The sequence below is a fragment of the Pseudophryne corroboree genome, chromosome 1, assembly GCF_028390025.1.
Source record: "Pseudophryne corroboree isolate aPseCor3 chromosome 1, aPseCor3.hap2, whole genome shotgun sequence".
Classification (NCBI taxonomy): Eukaryota; Metazoa; Chordata; class Amphibia; order Anura; family Myobatrachidae; genus Pseudophryne; species Pseudophryne corroboree.
Genome location: NC_086444.1, coordinates 105554343 through 105574552, shown reverse-complemented (window position 1 = coordinate 105574552; position 20210 = coordinate 105554343). Strand labels below are relative to the sequence as shown.

At 41.0% G+C, this 20210-nt stretch overlaps 1 protein-coding gene and 1 long non-coding RNA gene across 3 annotated transcripts in view; one reads left to right on the top strand and one right to left on the bottom strand.

The window, feature by feature from the left end:
* The window catches only part of PARP8 (poly(ADP-ribose) polymerase family member 8), a 420080-nt gene that overhangs the window by 277261 nt on the left and 122609 nt on the right, over window positions 1-20210 (bottom strand). The gene's annotated exons all lie outside the window — the stretch shown is intronic.
* On the top strand, window positions 40-2603 carry LOC134957347 (uncharacterized). Its single transcript, XR_010186665.1, has 2 exons — window positions 40-401; window positions 2364-2603. It is a non-coding gene; the product is annotated as an uncharacterized LOC134957347 (long non-coding RNA).

Here is a 20210-nt window from a genome sequence, read left to right as displayed (position 1 = left end):
ACCATGGTAGTGGCTGCCGACTGGATCTGACAGGCAGAAGTGACTGAGAGCAGGAGAGTGACCTGTCTTATCAGCGGGGAAGCGCATACCTCCCAACACTCTGTATGCAGAATTCAGGACTACAGCGTGCGTCGAACGTGCATGCACCCGAAAAGGGGAAGTGGCCTCAACAAAAGGTGGTGTGGCTTCACAGGAATGCCGCAACCTCCAGCCACCATCACTGTGGAAGCATGCCCAGTACTGCAGGAGTTGCTGCCATGAGTCTTGTCCCTCTCTTCTGTGAATAAAGCAGCGAGCGACAGGGGTTCCCCTAACTCACCCACCACCTTAGTTGGGACAGGGACAGTGGTACAGTGTTCCAATAAATGGGACTGCCCAGCAAAAATCGGTACAGTTGGAAGGTATGTATTATTGGCACTTAGTAAATGTAGCCCTAAGCTTTAAAAATGTCCTGACTGTTAAAGAGTAATTAATGTCTATTGCTTATTTTCCTTAAATGTTCAGTAAAACCTAGATATGGCTATATATCATTCTACATGGAGATCATTGTTTTCCCCTGTAAGAGTGGGAGTAGTCATACAGTAGCTTTTGCTTGTTCATTGAAAATGAAACATCCTGCAGAAAAACTTCAATGGAACCAATGGCCAAAGAAGCAGTTAATCTGACAGGGCTGCTATGTCATGTGGGGAGAGAAAGGGATTTAAAAAAAAAAAAAGAGAACAAAAAATTATTTATTTGAATCAATAACCTTGCCAAACTCTGATTGGACATTTTTCTTAAGTGCAAACGTTTTGGTGTTAGGAAGGAACACTCTATGGCAGTGGTCAGGGAACAGGGGTAAATTACCCCAAATGGGGTAAAAATTAAATTCCTGGGGGTAACGGACGGTCGCGCTGCCGAGACACAGCCCCGTCCAGCACCGGCCGGCTCTCGATGTGACGTGCTGACATCATACCGCGCTCCCTCCTGCCCGCCCTGCGCTGTGCTCCTGGCCGCCTTGTGCTGTGTTCCTGGCCGCGGTGTGACGTCACACCGCACTCCCTCACGCCCGCCCGTCCTGCGCTGTCCTGTCCTCTCGCCCGCGGCCCACCAACCCACACACAAAACTTGAAGTGTTCTCTGGCTGACCACTGACGGAGTTCTGCAGGATCAGATAGTGGCCCACATAACAGTGGGAAATTCCCACTGACATTACTGAGGTGAGGATGCGACCATCTGTCTCCTAAAAGTCGTGTGTCCCCCCCCCCCCCCCCCTTCCCCTGTCATCAATCTTTCTTACCTTAATATTTGTGTTTTGGGAAGAAAGTGTTAATTAACCCATTCATTGCCAAAAAATAATTGGCGAAAATAATAAATATATATATATAAATACACAGTATCTCAGAAATGACATACAAACAGTGATAACCAGTATATATGCACAATAATATATGATTTCCTTCCTTTCAAATCAAGGGCGTAACATCGGCGTATCTAAATATATTTTGGGGTAAAAGGTAAAAATGTTCCCTGACCCCTGCTCTATGGGGAAGTAAAGACAGCTATTGTTAATGCACTACAGGTTGAGTATCCCTTATCCAAAAAGCTTGGGACCAGAGGTATTTTGGATATGGGATTTTTCCGTATTTTGGAATAATTGCATACCATAATGAGATATCATGGTGATGGGACCCAGGTCTAAGCACAGAATGCATTTATGTTTCATATACACCTTATACACACAGCCTGTAGGTAATTTTATCCAATATTTTTTATAACTTTGTGCATTAAACAAAGTGTGACTACATTCACACAATTCATTTATGTTTCATATACACCTTATACACACAGTCTGGATGTCATTTAATACAATATTTTTAATAACTTTGTGTATTAAACAAAGTTTGTGTACATTGAGCCATCAAAAAACAAAGGTTTCACTATCTCACTCTCACTCAAAAAAGTCTGTATTTCGGAATATTCCGTATTTCGGAATATTTGGATATGGGATACTCAACCTGTATAATATACCCTTATTAAAACTAGAGATGAGTGGGTTCGGTTTTACTCTGATTTACTTGAATCTCCTTATTGACTCTCGCATGTCACGTGTTTTGGTTAGCCAATAAGAAAAATCCAGAAAATCTGATTTTGCGATAATTCTGGCGTTAAGAACAGAGTAAATCCAAAGCCGCTCATCTCTAATTAAAACTGGTACACTTCAGCTGTAAAACGAAAAGCTTGGGGACCCATCTCTTTTGGCTGTTTATATTTAACCTGATGTCAGAGGTGTTACTGCAGTGATCTCACGGCCTTTGAGTGAGGAACCAATTAAAATTGCCACATAAGAAAATTTAATTTCTAATTAACACGTCTTCTCTTAGAATAACACCAGGCTGTATGAGGAGGAAGCTGAACTGACGTGTTATACATGCTGAAATAACTGTTAAATGCTCCGGGTTTGCCTCTGTTCCCTAATTCCTGGCCTGTCAGCTGATGATTAATGAGAAGGGAATATGAAAGAAGCCCACAAAACACAATACAGAAACAGTACTCGGGGCCACAATCCCTGAGCCTTAAATCATAACGGTGGAATAAAAAGATGAATAAATTGCCCAGTAAAAGCAATATGTCGTACTGGTCTCACTGCTATATTTTTTGTTCTCTTATGTTTAATATAGCAAAATAGCCATTAATATTGGGTCTTGTCTGCTGCAAAACTTAAACAAAACAAATTGATAAATGCAAAACTAAGTCACCATAATTCAAATCCATTTGTCACGTAGTATATCAAAGTCTCCATTGTACAAAAGATCCTTATTATTCTCCCAATTCTGATCTACATCGTAGTTAGTTTACCGTGCAATAAATACATAACCTGGAAATAGAATGAATTTTCCTACGCCTTAGACACAGATGAAAAGCTTGACGTTGAATGGTTACATGCATTACTCATTTTTGCACAGATATGTCACACTTAATAAATTGCTCCGATAGTCCTGACTGCTGTAACTTGAACACAAGTGAAGAGGGATTATGTGAAGGAGAGCATCGGGAATTGTCTGCAAAAAAACATGGATACAACAGATGTGGTAGGAAGCTAAAATGTGTTGTATAATTGCTCAGACACTATCTACTCCTATTGGGATACCAGTTCTCCAGTCTTCTTTGGGTGGGCACAAATGCATCACTTTCCTCATGCTGTATCCTATGACACTATGGTAAGATTTCCATCAGTAGCAGCAATAGCGATTTGTAGGAGAACATGTGTATGGTATATATCAGTTATCTGAGAACGTTTGGAACTTCAGAGGTAACTTCATCTTGATTTACAGTAAGTTCATGGTGCAAACCTATACTGTCAGTTTGGCAACCCGAGCTGGGTACTTTAATTTGTTTCTGGGGTTATTTCTTATATATTGTATGCAATATACTACTGTATATTGACTACAGCCTCATATGGGCATCAGTCGCACCATCAAAACTTATACCAGCCATACGCAGACGTAGTTTCTCAGTATGGCCTCCAGTGTAAAAAGCTGAGCATCTGTGTATGCATGGCTGTAACTAGGGGGGGCTAGGGGGGCACACGCCCTGACTCCAGATTTGAGGGGATGCAAGCTGTCCCCCATCCCCACTCCCAACACTGCCGCATCCTCTCCTCTCCTGGGTTATCTCCATGTGCCTCGCTCCCAGCGTCGCTGCTGCAGCCTATGTGGGTGTCAGCGCTCAGTCTCTCCCGGGCTGGGCAAACGTTGGGAAAGTTTTGCAGTGTCCCAGCCAGTCAGCGAGCTGGTATTTCTATACCGGGCTGTGCACCGTCCCGACCCCCACGGCTCTACTCCAATCACATGCCAGGACAGGAGCTGTGAGGGTACACAGAGACACATACACCGGAGGCAGCAGCAGCTGAGTTCCAGAACCTACCAACACAACCTGCTCCTCTGAGGATCATCAGAGTAGCAGCCCACTGCCCTCACACACCGGCCCCAGGGCGGCCATCTCTGTGCATGGGAGATCAGAGCCATTACAGTGAGTGAGAGCATCTATAGTAATCCCATCCATCTGGGTTTTCAGGGACTTTTGCACTTTGTACATTGTGATTTGGGGGTGGGGGAGGGGGGTGGTTTATTATAGCGGCACATATTACTTCCTGCTTCACCTCTTTACTGAGGTGAAGTAGAAAGCATTACTGTTACCAGCCGCCGGCTCGTCCACCCGTGCACTCCGGTTGCTGCCAGGCAACCAGGGCGCCGGAGAGCTTTCACCAGGCGGCTTCTTGTTTGTTGCTAGGCGACGGGAGATGCCGGGTACTGGCAGAGGCAGCTGGGCGTAGAGGTGCTGCGCTCCAGCTGCACAGCATTGGTAATCATTAGTGGATCTGGCAGAGGAGCGTGCTGATTGGCTCCTATCTGCTATATCCCTCAGTCAGCCCTACCAACATTCTGTACAAGCCCAGTGAGCTGGCTGGGAGGAGAGACTATCGCAAGATCTCCTATGCAGCCAGCAGCCGGCACATCCAGGGACAGAGCTATCCCTGTTGTGGTGATGGGGCAATGGCAGCTGGTGAAATCGATAGCTGCAGCTGTCGGAACGGTCAGTGCCACCACCTAGGATATCGGTGCTGCCCTCTTGTAGACAGCAGTGCCAGCAATGACAGTAACCACTACATTATTACGTGGCGGAGAAGCGGTATCAGCACACACAGCATGCACAGTTACCGTTTTCTCCCCTATCACCACTTCAAACATCTACCCCTGAGTGCAGCTCTCAATCAGGCCATAATGTAGACAGATTAAGAAATAATTAATGATTTTGGTCAGTGGCTGTCAATTCTAGTCCTCAAGTACCCCCAACAGGTCATGTTTTCTGGATTTCTTTAGTCATGCACAGGTGAGTTGATCTATTTTCTGGGTCAGTAATCACACCTCTTTCCACAGACAGAAATCCTGGAAACATGACCTGCAGGTGGACTGGAGTTGGGAGCCACTGCTGTAGGTAACCATGAAGAGGGAGTTCATTTTGATAAGTTGAGTTGCAGGGGCCTGAATTCTAGTTACAAAACCAACTAAAATAACAAAATGTCATCAGTAGTGATTTCTTCTAATTTCATTACTGATAATTCTACATAGTTCAAGCCACAGAATAGTAACTACGTTCTACCCAGGAAACCATTCTGATGGTGCCTGAGTTTCTCACATTATTACAGTGATACACTCTCCCTTGGGGAGCTGTATCAAGCCTTGGTGTCCAATCCCCCAAAACACCCGTTTTCAGGGAATATCTGCAAAAATTAAGTAAAACCCCAATGTATGAGGGAAGGACATCTACTGTGGTACAACCATGTCTGACTACAGTGCAGCCCCCATAGGAGAGAAGTTGCCAAATATATATATTAAAGGACAAAAAGCCGTACTGCAAAAGTGGTAAGACTTTCCTATTTAACAAGTATCACAGCAGAAGTATATCTTATCCAGACAGAATTAACCACATGCTCTGAGTATATAGCGATCTTTTTTTTTATTTTAAACAGCACATGATGCAAAGAAGAAAACGAGTTGCAATGAGGTAGCTGTATGACTAAGCTAAACGACACAAGTGTGCGGCACAAACACCTGGCCCATCTAGGAGTTGGTTGTTGGATATACTGGATATATCTGCCTGGACTGATACAGCACAATACACTGACCACACTGGACTGGTCTGCACAACACAGCACCACTTTACAGCTACACTGGATATATCTGCCTGGATTGATACAGCACAATACACTGACTACACTGGACTGGTCTGCACAACACAACACAGCACCACTTTACAGCTACACTGGATATATCTGCCTGGACTGATACAGCACAATACACTGACTGCACTGGACTGGTCTGCACAACACAACACAGCACCACTTTACAGCTACACTGGATATATCTGCCTGGACTGATACAGCACAATACACTGACTGCACTGGACTGGTCTGCACAACACAACACAGCACCACTTTACAGCTACACTGGATATATCTGCCTGGACTGATACAGCACAATACACTGACTGCACTGGACTGGTCTGCACAACACAGCACCACTTTACAGCTACACTGGATATATGGCAGCAGAGAACACCAACACTGTGACTGCCTGGACTGATGCTGCACAATACACTGAGTGACTACACTGGACTGGACTGAGCAGCACAACACTTGCCACCCCACTTTCCCGCCCCAACACACAGACACTGAACACTGAGGACACGACTTTCCGAGACTGGAGTGAAAATGGCGGGGACGCGCGGCTCCTTATATGGAATCCAGATCCCGCGAGAATCCGACAGCGGGATGATGACGTTTTGCCGCATTCTGATTTCCGAGTCGAGGGAAAATCCGAGCCTGGCTCAGATCCGGACTCGGAAGGCAAAGTTCGGGGGGGTTCGTTTCTCTGAGAACCGAACCCGCTCATCTCTATATAATACGAGACCAATACAGCAGGGAATGGAATAATATAATATGCAACTAATACAGCAGGGGATGCAATAATATAATACTAAACCAATACAGCAGGGGATGCAAAAACATAATACAAGATCAATACAGCAGGGGATGCAAAAACATAATACAAGATCAATACAGCAGGGGATGCAATAATATAATATAAGATCAATACAGCAGGGGATGCAATAATATAATACAAGATCAATACAGCAGGGGATGCAAAAACATAATACAAGATCAATACAGCAGGGGATGCAATAATATAATATAAGATCAATACAGCAGGGGATGCAATAATATAATACAAGATCAATACAGCAGGGGATGCAATAATATAATACAAGATCAATACAGCAGGGGATGCAATAATATAATACAAGATCAATACAGCAGGGGATGCAATAATATAATACAAAACCAATACAGCAGGGGATGCAAAAACATAATACAAGATCAATACAGCAGGGGATGCAATAATATAATACAAGATCAATACAGCAGGGGATGCAATAATATAATACAAGATCAATACAGCAGGGGATGCAATAATATAATACAAGATCAATACAGCAGGGGATGCAATAATATAATCTGAGATCAATACAGCAGGGGATGCAATAATATAATACAAGATCAATACAGCAGGGGATGCAATAATATAATACAAGATCAATACAGCAGGGGATGCAATAATATAATACAAGATCAATACAGCAGGGGATGCAATAATATAATACAAGATCAATACAGCAGGGGATGCAATAATATAATCTGAGATCAATACAGCAGGGGATGCAATAATATAATACAAGATCAATACAGCAGGGGATGCAATAATATAATACAAGATCAATACAGCAGGGGATGCAATAATATAATACAAGATCAATACAGCAGGGGATGCAATAATATAATACAAGATCAATACAGCAGGGGATGCAATAATATAATACAAAACCAATACAGCAGGGGATGCAATAATATAATACAAGATCAATACAGCAGGGGATGCAATAATATAATACAAGATCAATACAGCAGGGGATGCAATAATATAATACAAGATCAATACAGCAGGGGATGCAATAATATAATATAAGATCAATACAGCAGGGGATGTAGAAACATAATATAAGATCAATACAGCAGGGGATGCAATAATATAATACAAGATCAATACAGCAGGGGATGCAATAATATAATACAAGATCAATACAGCAGGGGATGCAATAATATAATATAAGATCAATACAGCAGGGGATGCAATAATATAATATAAGATCAATACAGCAGGGGATGCAATAATATAATACAAGATCAATACAGCAGGGGATGCAATAATATAATACAAAACCAATACAGCAGGGGATGCAATAATATAATATAAGATCAATACAGCAGGGGATGCAATAATATAATATAAGATCAATACAGCAGGGGATGCAATAATATAATACAAGATCAATACAGCAGGGGATGCAATAATATAATACAAGATCAATACAGCAGGGGATGCAATAATATAATATAAGATCAATACAGCAGGGGATGCAATAATATAATACAAGATCAATACAGCAGGGGATGCAATAATATAATACAAGATCAATACAGCAGGGGATGCAATAATATAATACAAGATCAATACAGCAGGGGATGCAATAACATAATACAAGATCAATACAGCAGGGGATGCAATAATATAATATAAGATCAATACAGCAGGGGATGCAATAATATAATACAAGATCAATACAGCAGGGGATGCAATAATATAATACAAAACCAATACAGCAGGGGATGCAATAATATAATACAAGATCAATACAGCAGGGGATGCAATAATATAATATAAGATCAATACAGCAGGGGATGCAATAATATAATACAAGATCAATACAGCAGGGGATGCAATAATATAATATAAGATCAATACAGCAGGGGATGCAATAATATAATCTGAGATCAATACAGCAGGGGATGCAATAATATAATATAAGATCAATACAGCACGGAATGCAATAATATAATACAAGATCAATACAGCACGGAATGCAATAATATAATCTGAGATCAATACAGCAGGGGATGCAATAATATAATATAAGATCAATACAGCACGGAATGCAATAATATAATACAAGATCAATACAGCAGGGGATGCAATAATATAATATAAGATCAATACAGCAGGGGATGCAATAATATAATATAAGATCAATACAGCAGGGGATGCAATAATATAATACAAGATCAATACAGCAGGGGATGCAATAATATAATATAAGATCAATACAGCAGGGGATGCAATAATATAATACAAGATCAATACAGCAGGGGATGCAATAATATAATACAAGATCAATACAGCAGGGGATGCAATAATATAATACAAGATCAATACAGCAGGGAATGCAATAATATAATATAAGATCAATACAGCAGGGGATGCAATAATATAATATAAGATCAATACAGCAGGGGATGCAATAATATAATATAAGATCAATACAGCAGGGGATGCAATAATATAATACAAGATCAATACAGCAGGGGATGCAATAATATAATACAAGATCAATACAGCAGGGGATGCAATAATATAATACAAGATCAATACAGCAGGGGATGCAATAATATAATACAAGATCAATACAGCAGGGGATGCAATAATATAATACAAGATCAATACAGCAGGGGATGCAATAATATAATATAAGATCAATACAGCAGGGGATGCAATAATATAATATAAGATCAATACAGCAGGGGATGCAATAATATAATACAAGATCAATACAGCAGGGGATGCAATAATATAATACAAGATCAATACAGCAGGGGATGCAATAATATAATATAAGATCAATACAGCAGGGGATGCAATAATATAATATAAGATCAATACAGCAGGGGATGCAATAATATAATACAAGATCAATACAGCAGGGGATGCAATAATATAATACAAGATCAATACAGCAGGGGATGCAATAATATAATATAAGATCAATACAGCAGGGGATGCAATAATATAATACAAGATCAATACAGCAGGGGATGCAATAATATAATATAAGATCAATACAGCAGGGGATGCAATAATATAATACAAGATCAATACAGCAGGGGATGCAATAATATAATACAAGATCAATACAGCAGGGGATGCAATAATATAATACAAGATCAATACAGCAGGGGATGCAATAATATAATACAAGATCAATACAGCAGGGGATGCAATAATATAATACAAGATCAATACAGCAGGGGATGCAATAATATAATACAAAACCAATACAGCAGGGGATGCAATAATATAATATAAGATCAATACAGCAGGGGATGCAATAATATAATATAAGATCAATACAGCAGGGGATGCAATAATATAATACAAGATCAATACAGCAGGGGATGCAATAATATAATACAAGATCAATACAGCAGGGGATGCAATAATATAATATAAGATCAATACAGCAGGGGATGCAATAATATAATACAAGATCAATACAGCAGGGGATGCAATAATATAATACAAGATCAATACAGCAGGGGATGCAATAATATAATACAAGATCAATACAGCAGGGGATGCAATAATATAATACAAGATCAATACAGCAGGGGATGCAATAACATAATACAAGATCAATACAGCAGGGGATGCAATAATATAATATAAGATCAATACAGCAGGGGATGCAATAATATAATACAAGATCAATACAGCAGGGGATGCAATAATATAATACAAAACCAATACAGCAGGGGATGCAATAATATAATACAAGATCAATACAGCAGGGGATGCAATAATATAATATAAGATCAATACAGCAGGGGATGCAATAATATAATACAAGATCAATACAGCAGGGGATGCAATAATATAATATAAGATCAATACAGCAGGGGATGCAATAATATAATCTGAGATCAATACAGCAGGGGATGCAATAATATAATATAAGATCAATACAGCACGGAATGCAATAATATAATACAAGATCAATACAGCACGGAATGCAATAATATAATCTGAGATCAATACAGCAGGGGATGCAATAATATAATATAAGATCAATACAGCACGGAATGCAATAATATAATACAAGATCAATACAGCAGGGGATGCAATAATATAATATAAGATCAATACAGCAGGGGATGCAATAATATAATATAAGATCAATACAGCAGGGGATGCAATAATATAATACAAGATCAATACAGCAGGGGATGCAATAATATAATATAAGATCAATACAGCAGGGGATGCAATAATATAATACAAGATCAATACAGCAGGGGATGCAATAATATAATACAAGATCAATACAGCAGGGGATGCAATAATATAATACAAGATCAATACAGCAGGGAATGCAATAATATAATATAAGATCAATACAGCAGGGGATGCAATAATATAATATAAGATCAATACAGCAGGGGATGCAATAATATAATATAAGATCAATACAGCAGGGGATGCAATAATATAATACAAGATCAATACAGCAGGGGATGCAATAATATAATACAAGATCAATACAGCAGGGGATGCAATAATATAATACAAGATCAATACAGCAGGGGATGCAATAATATAATACAAGATCAATACAGCAGGGGATGCAATAATATAATACAAGATCAATACAGCAGGGGATGCAATAATATAATATAAGATCAATACAGCAGGGGATGCAATAATATAATACAAGATCAATACAGCAGGGGATGCAATAATATAATATAAGATCAATACAGCAGGGGATGCAATAATATAATACAAGATCAATACAGCAGGGGATGCAATAATATAATACAAGATCAATACAGCAGGGGATGCAATAATATAATACAAGATCAATACAGCAGGGGATGCAATAATATAATATAAGATCAATACAGCAGGGGATGCAATAATATAATATAAGATCAATACAGCAGGGGATGCAATAATATAATATAAGATCAATACAGCAGGGGATGCAATAATATAATACAAGATCAATACAGCAGGGGATGCAATAATATAATATAAGATCAATACAGCAGGGGATGCAATAATATAATATAAGATCAATACAGCAGGGGATGCAATAATATAATACAAGATCAATACAGCAGGGGATGCAATAATATAATACAAGATCAATACAGCAGGGGATGCAATAATATAATACAAGATCAATACAGCAGGGAATGCAATAATATAATATAAGATCAATACAGCAGGGGATGCAATAATATAATATAAGATCAATACAGCAGGGGATGCAATAATATAATATAAGATCAATACAGCAGGGGATGCAATAATATAATACAAGATCAATACAGCAGGGGATGCAATAATATAATACAAGATCAATACAGCAGGGGATGCAATAATATAATACAAGATCAATACAGCAGGGGATGCAATAATATAATACAAGATCAATACAGCAGGGGATGCAATAATATAATACAAGATCAATACAGCAGGGGATGCAATAATATAATATAAGATCAATACAGCAGGGGATGCAATAATATAATATAAGATCAATACAGCAGGGGATGCAATAATATAATACAAGATCAATACAGCAGGGGATGCAATAATATAATACAAGATCAATACAGCAGGGGATGCAATAATATAATATAAGATCAATACAGCAGGGGATGCAATAATATAATATAAGATCAATACAGCAGGGGATGCAATAATATAATACAAGATCAATACAGCAGGGGATGCAATAATATAATACAAGATCAATACAGCAGGGGATGCAATAATATAATATAAGATCAATACAGCAGGGGATGCAATAATATAATACAAGATCAATACAGCAGGGGATGCAATAATATAATATAAGATCAATACAGCAGGGGATGCAATAATATAATACAAGATCAATACAGCAGGGGATGCAATAATATAATACAAGATCAATACAGCAGGGGATGCAATAATATAATACAAGATCAATACAGCAGGGGATGCAATAATATAATACAAGATCAATACAGCAGGGGATGCAATAATATAATACAAGATCAATACAGCAGGGGATGCAATAATATAATACAAAACCAATACAGCAGGGGATGCAATAATATAATATAAGATCAATACAGCAGGGGATGCAATAATATAATATAAGATCAATACAGCAGGGGATGCAATAATATAATACAAGATCAATACAGCAGGGGATGCAATAATATAATACAAGATCAATACAGCAGGGGATGCAATAATATAATATAAGATCAATACAGCAGGGGATGCAATAATATAATACAAGATCAATACAGCAGGGGATGCAATAATATAATACAAGATCAATACAGCAGGGGATGCAATAATATAATACAAGATCAATACAGCAGGGGATGCAATAATATAATACAAGATCAATACAGCAGGGGATGCAATAACATAATACAAGATCAATACAGCAGGGGATGCAATAATATAATATAAGATCAATACAGCAGGGGATGCAATAATATAATACAAGATCAATACAGCAGGGGATGCAATAATATAATACAAAACCAATACAGCAGGGGATGCAATAATATAATACAAGATCAATACAGCAGGGGATGCAATAATATAATATAAGATCAATACAGCAGGGGATGCAATAATATAATACAAGATCAATACAGCAGGGGATGCAATAATATAATATAAGATCAATACAGCAGGGGATGCAATAATATAATCTGAGATCAATACAGCAGGGGATGCAATAATATAATATAAGATCAATACAGCACGGAATGCAATAATATAATACAAGATCAATACAGCAGGGGATGCAATAATATAATATAAGATCAATACAGCAGGGGATGCAATAATATAATATAAGATCAATACAGCAGGGGATGCAATAATATAATACAAGATCAATACAGCAGGGGATGCAATAATATAATATAAGATCAATACAGCAGGGGATGCAATAATATAATACAAGATCAATACAGCAGGGGATGCAATAATATAATACAAGATCAATACAGCAGGGGATGCAATAATATAATACAAGATCAATACAGCAGGGAATGCAATAATATAATATAAGATCAATACAGCAGGGGATGCAATAATATAATATAAGATCAATACAGCAGGGGATGCAATAATATAATATAAGATCAATACAGCAGGGGATGCAATAATATAATACAAGATCAATACAGCAGGGGATGCAATAATATAATACAAGATCAATACAGCAGGGGATGCAATAATATAATACAAGATCAATACAGCAGGGGATGCAATAATATAATACAAGATCAATACAGCAGGGGATGCAATAATATAATATAAGATCAATACAGCAGGGGATGCAATAATATAATACAAGATCAATACAGCAGGGGATGCAATAATATAATATAAGATCAATACAGCAGGGGATGCAATAATATAATATAAGATCAATACAGCAGGGGATGCAATAATATAATACAAGATCAATACAGCAGGGGATGCAATAATATAATATAAGATCAATACAGCAGGGGATGCAATAATATAATATAAGATCAATACAGCAGGGGATGCAATAATATAATCTGAGATCAATACGCACGGAATGCAATAATATAATCTGAGATCAATACGCACAGGATGCAATAATATAATACAAGATCAATACAGCAGCTACCCGCCATGCTTTTTGGTCGCAGCTGCTGCGTGTGATGTCACGCAGCCGCCATGACCCGCCCCATAAACGGTCCGGACATGCCTGCGTTGTCTGGACCATGCTCCCCAACGCCGCCGATATGCCCCGCCAACTCCACGAAGAAGCGATCACACCAGTGAGATGCCTTTGCATCTCGTGTGTGCACATGCGGTGCAGATGCTGCGAGTGCACAAACAGCACAGGGCTTTAGACTGCGAACGCTGCCACTGCAGCCTTCCAGTCTGAATTAGGCCCATATTACGAGGAAGCAATTATGACATTTGTTTCAGGCTGAATGTTTTGCATTTGCTGTAGACCAACCGGAAGAGTAAAAAGAAAACCACTCTTTAAATGTATTATTATTGTCATCAGTAACATTGGGGCAGATTTATTAAGCTCGGTGAAGTGATAAAGTGGAAGGTGATAAAGGACCAGCCAATCAGATCCTAACTACCATGTCACAGGCTGGGTTTGAAAAATGACAGTTAGGAACTGACTGGCTGGTGCGTTATCACCTTCCACTTTATCACTTCACCGAGCTTAATAAATCTGCCCCATTATGACATATCCAGGTAAATAAATGATGTACTCCATGATTCTCCTCACACCCACGCTGGTCATCAGTGTGACTAAATCACAGTGGCCTATTGTACCAGGATGAGACGGAGCTCCCTGATTACTGACAGACCTCCCTGACTACAGGGACAACAGCCAATCCGACCATTTTTGTAGTTTATTACATTCTACACACTGGAGGTGCAATCCAAATTTTGAACCGATCTTGTCCATTTGGGAGTTATCATTTACGCAACCCAAGCCATGCATCAGTCATGACGTCATTATGTTAACCCCTTTTCATCCCCTTACGGGAGATTTATTAAAATTCTAATTATGTAGTTTCCCTAAAGTATTTCCCACCTGAAGAATACCTATGTTACATTTCAGCTTCCTAACATATTGGGAAGTGAGAGAATTAGTGATGAGTGAGTGAGTGAGTGAGTGAGTGAGTGAGTGAGTGAGTGAATGAGTGAGTGACTGACTGAGTGAATGAGTGAGTCAGTGAGTGAGGGCTTCTCTGTATTTATATATATATATATATATATATATATATGAAAAAAAGAAAGAAAGAAATAATGGAGGGCGCAATGGTGAGTATAGAATTACAAGTTTTTACTGGCATCAGTATCACTCACGTACATTTAAAATAAAAGTTAACCAGCGCGATGTAGATCATCAGTGGAGCCTCCGGAAAACCGCACCAACGAACCCCGTCGCTCACAGGATAACAGCAGCCGCTAAATCCTTCTAGCCGCACGGACTTGAATAACGGACCACACGCGCTGACACTTCAGACAATGGATCCTTGAACCTCGTCCTGCTGGCCACGCCCAACGCGTTTCGTCGTAAGACTTCGTCAGGGGGTGTCACACCATTGCGCCCTCCATTATTTCTTTTTTTCACATGTGCTGAGGAGTACGGGTTTACTCCTAGAAGAGGACTGCTGCAAAAGTACATTTGGACTGATATATATTTCAAAGACTCTGTGTGAGATTGCGCGACATCTTTTCTATATATATATATATATATATATATAGATCGCCCGCGTGGAAATCTTAATGCAATATGACTATTTAATTGCGCCCATCTTCAAGTTTCAGTTCACTACCCAGCCCCTAAAATAATTAGTGTGAAGTGTGAAGATAAATAGCCTATATGTTAACGGACAGTCTAAGGAACATATTAATTTTCAAATTGCGATCAGCTTAGCGACCCTGAAAACGATGGATTTGACACTAATGTCGCTCATTTTGGATACTTTCTTTGTCACCCCTTCCCACCCCCCATGCTGATGGGGGCTGAACTTGGACCTAAACGGCATTGGGAGTGTCACTATTCATCTCAGCGACCCCGAGAACTATGGATTTTTACATGTCACCCCCATCTAGGGGTGCTAGGGGTGTCTTACCCCCACAGTATTTTTTTCCAGATTGTAAGTCACATGTGTACCAAGTTTGGAGTAAATTGCTCCAGGCATTGTAGAGTTATGTTGGAACATACATACACATACACACATCTATCTATCTATCTATCTATCTATCTATCTATCTATCTATCTATCTATCTATCTATCTATCTATATATATATACACACACTAGCTGGAGTACCCGACGTTGCCCGGGATTTTAAAAATGTCTGTTTACAAAAATAAATGTAAATATTAGACGCACAGTATAAATAACATTGTAGATAGCTGAATACCCGTGCTTTGCTACGGGATGAGGATGGTAAATTAGAATGATAGTTGTTTGTTAATGTACATTGGTTGGAGATCTAGTATATAGGCATATCTTGCTTCCCTGATGCACTTTGTGTAGTGCCCGGACCAGTGGCGTAACTAGAAATTTTTCTCCCCCAAGCCAAAAAATCCTTTGCCCCCCCCCCCCCCCCCCCTCCCCCCATAATTGGCAATAGTACAGGGACAAACATGCGCGCGGCGAAGGCGCGCGCCGCCAAAAAGGGTGTGTGGCTTCATTTAAATGGGCGTGTCTTTGCATAAAGGGGCGTGGCATTGCAGGAAAGGACTACCTTATACCCCAGTTTTGCAACCTGCACGCCCAGACGTTAGCCACCACAGGAAAGAAAAATAATCCTGATTCATGCCCCTTACATTATTTGTCATTTTTCCTCCTTATAGTAATGCCCAGTATACATTATGCCACATACTGCAATGGCCTTAGCCATTATGCCACACACAATAATGCACATGACACAATATGCACACACTGTAATGCCCCCGACACATTATGCCACACACCGTAATGCCTGTGACACATTATGACAGGAATCGCAATGCCCGTTATACATTATGCTACACACTGCAATGCCCCTGATACATTATAGCACATACAATGTCTGTGACACAGTATGACACACACCGCAATGATCCTGAGACATTATACCACATACCACAATGCCCGTGATATAGTATACAACACACCGTAATGCCTGACACATTATGACACACACCGCAATGTCCGTGATACATTATGCCACACACCGTAATGCCCATTACACATTAAGTTCTACAGTAAGGCTTCTAATTACTTTTAAATTACCTGCTTGTTGCCAGGGGTTTCATGCTCTTGGTTCCATGCACGGTGCCAGGGATTTTCATGCTCAGGGTGTCATGCTCGTTGCCAGGGGTTTCATGCACTGGGTGTCATGCTCGTTGCTAGGGGGTAGTGCTTGTTGCTAGGGCTGTGCTCCCAGTGCCACATATGCCCCCAGTGCCAGATATTTCCCCACAGTGCCAGATATTCCCCCACAGTGCCAGGTATATGCCCCCAGTGCCAGATATTCACCCACAGTGCCACATATGCCCTCCTCAGTGCCTGCTCCCCCCAGTGCCAGATATTCCCACACAGTGCCAGGTATATGCCCCCAGTGCCAGATATTCCCCCACAGTGCCAGGTATATGCCCCCAGTGCCAGATATTCCCCCACAGTGCCACATATGCCCCCTCAGTGCCTGCTCCCCCCAGTGCCAGATATTCCCCCACAGTGCCAGGTATATGCCCCCAGTGCCAGATATTCACCCACAGTGCCACATATGCCCTCCTCAGTGCCTGCTCCCCCCAGTGCCAGATATTCCAACACAGTGCCAGGTATATGCCCCCAGTGCCAGATATTCCCCCACAATGCTCGGTATATGCCCCCAGTGCCAGATATTCCCCCACAGTGCAACATATGCCCCCTCAGTGCCTGCTCCCCCCAGTGCCAGATATTCCCACACAGTGCCAGGTATATGCCCCCAGTGCCAGATATTCCCCCACAGTGCCAGGTATATGCCCACAGTGCCACATATGCCCTCCTCAGTGCCTCCTCCCCCCCTCCCCCCGCTCCTTTGTGTTGGAGGGACACGGAGCGCACAGCGCGCGCCTCTCCCGTGTCCCTTCTGGCTCTCCGGCGGCGGCGGGTCTAATAAAGGAAGTGCCGGTTCGTGAGCCAATCAGAGCTCACGAACGGCACTTCCTTTATTAGACCGGCCGGAGAGCCAGGAGGGACACGGGAGAGGCGCGCGCTGTGCGCTCCGTGTCCCTCCAACACAGCAGCGGAGGGAAGAGACCGCAGATTGACATGCGGACGCTCGTCCGCATGTCAATCTGTACTAAATCAGTGGCGCCCCCACAGCCCCTCGCCACCAAGCCACCGCGAGGACTGCGGGGGCAGTAGTTACGCCACTGGCCCGGACCCCTTTTTGGTCCCCCAAGGGGCCCTGCTCTTTCCACTATACACCTCTCAGTTTGTGGCTTCCTGCTGCCTCCATTCCCCTCCTCACATCATGTCAGTGCCCCTGTGAAATTATCGATTTTTTTATAGTTTGTTATATAGCACAGCACATTATGTATCTCCTGATATACTCTGTGCTGCTGGGGGACCGTGCTACTTCCACTATATAACTCTCAGTGTGTGGGTTTATGCTACCTGCATTCCCCTCCTCACATCATGTCACTGGCCCTGTCACATGCAGCCCTGTCATCACTGACATATCATGCATGTCCTGATATAGTCTGTGCTGCTACTTGCCCACCCCTAGGAGTGCTAGTGGTGTGTTACCCCCACAGTGTTTGTCATTTGTGTAGCAAGTTTGTAAATTGCTCCAGGCATTAAAGAGTTATGCTGTCTGCTGAAAAACTCTGTCCTGGTGCCTCACCCCTACGGGTGCAAATGGTGTCTTACTGCCACAGTGTTTGTTCCCAGCCTGTATGTCATATGTGTACCAAGGTTGTTGTAAAATGTAAATAGGTCCAGGCATTCGGGAGTTATGCTGTCTCCTGAAAAACTCTGTGCTGCTGTCCCACCCCTAGGGGTGTCTAACCCCCACAGTGTTTGTTTCCAGAGTATAAGTCAGATGTGTACCAAGTTTGGTGTAAATTGCTCCAGGCATTCCACAGTTATGCTGTCTGCTGACATACTCTATGTTGCTGTCCCACCCCTAGGGGTGCTAGGGGTGTCTGACCCCCACAGTGTTTGTTCCCAGATTTCAAGGCATATGTGTACCAATTTCTGATTACATTGCTCCAGCAATTTACGGAGTTATGCTGTCTCCTGATAAACTCTGTGCTGCTGTCTCCCCCCTAGGGGTGCTAGGGATTTCTATTTTTTTTAGTTGCCTCCACCATGTTTTAATATGCTTGTATGTCAAATTTCATGATCTTCACTTGTAAACTGTGGATTTGTATAGAAATACAGACAGAAGGACACATTTTCACTTTTATATAGTAGATATACACTGCTCAAAAAAATAAAGGGAACACTAAAATAACACATCCTAGATCTGAATGAATGAAATATTCTTATTAAATACTTTGTTCTTTACATTGTTGAATGTGCTGACAACAAAAACACACAAAAATTATCAATGGAAATCAAATTTATTAACCCATGGAGGTCTGGATTTGCAGTCACACTCAAAATTAAAGTGGAAAAACACACTACAGGCTGATCCAACTTTGATGTAATGTCCTTAAAACAAGTCAAAATGAGGATCAGTAGTGTGTGTGGCCTCCACGTGCCTGTATGACCTCCCTACAACACCTGGGCATGCTCCTGATGAGGTGGCGGATGGTCTCCTGAGGGATCTCCTCCCAGACCTGGACTAAAGCATCCGCCAATTCCTGGACAGTCTGTGGTGCAATGTGGCGTTGGTGGATGGAGCGAGACATGATGTCCCAGATGTGCTCAATTGGATTCAGGTCTGGGGAACGGGCGGGTCAGTCCATAGCATCAATGCCTTCGTCTTGCAGGAACTGCTGACACACTCCACCCACATGAGGTCTAGCATTGTCTTGCATTAGGAGGAACCCAGGGCCAACCGCACCAGCATATGGTCTCACAAGGGGTCTGAAGATCTTATCTCGGTACCTAATGGCAGTCAGGCTACCTCTGGCGAGCACATGGAGGGCTGTGCAGCCCCCCAAAGAAATGCCACCCCACACCATTACTGACCCACTGCCAAACCG